The sequence below is a fragment of the Empidonax traillii genome, unplaced genomic scaffold (assembly GCF_003031625.1).
Source record: "Empidonax traillii isolate 1590-97213 ecotype Southwest subspecies unplaced genomic scaffold, ASM303162v1 scaffold949:size228964, whole genome shotgun sequence".
In the NCBI taxonomy this organism is placed as follows: Eukaryota; Metazoa; Chordata; class Aves; order Passeriformes; family Tyrannidae; genus Empidonax; species Empidonax traillii.
This window is the reverse complement of record NW_020956142.1, coordinates 164,174-164,943: the sequence shown is the minus strand read 5'-3', so window position 1 is coordinate 164,943 and position 770 is coordinate 164,174.

Here is a 770-nt window from a genome sequence, read left to right as displayed (position 1 = left end):
AAAAAGACTCTGACCAGACAGAAGGACCCAAATGACTGTGATTCTGGATCATAGCAGCTGCATTCACTTGACATTGCTACTTTTAGAGATATTAACAATATTGGAATAGATACAAGTCCTCTCCTAAACATTAAGTAATGCTGCTGTGATATATAGATCATTGCTTGGATATGAGAAACCTCATCACTACACCAAAAATCAGTTTTGAGCAACTGTTCCAGCTGGCTCTGCTTGGAGTAGGGGGGTTGGGCTAGGCATTTTCCAGCAGTCCATTCCCACCTCAGCCACTACACAGTTTTATAGAAAATGATGGAAAAATAAAGGAACTCTTATATAGACTGGATTCATAGCACTAGATTATATTATATTATATATATTATATTATATATATAATGTGCTATATATTATATAGCACTGGAATCAGGGATGCAAAAGCGCAATTTGAAGTTAAATTGGCCACTTCTGTTAGGAATAACAAAAAGTCCTTCTATAAATACATTAATAACAAAAGGAGGGGCAAAGAAAACCTCCATTCTTTGATGGACTTGGAGGGAAACATAGATAATAGAGATGAGGAGAAGGCTGAGGTACTTAACACCTACTTTGCCTCAGTTTTTACCAGTAAGACAGGTGGCCCTCAAGGCAACTGGCCTCTGGAGCTGGTAGACAGAGATAGGAAACCAAGTAGCCCCCTTGTATTCTGGGAGGAAATAGTTGGTGACTTACTGAATCATCTGGATCCTTGCAAGTCTATGGGACCAGATGGGATC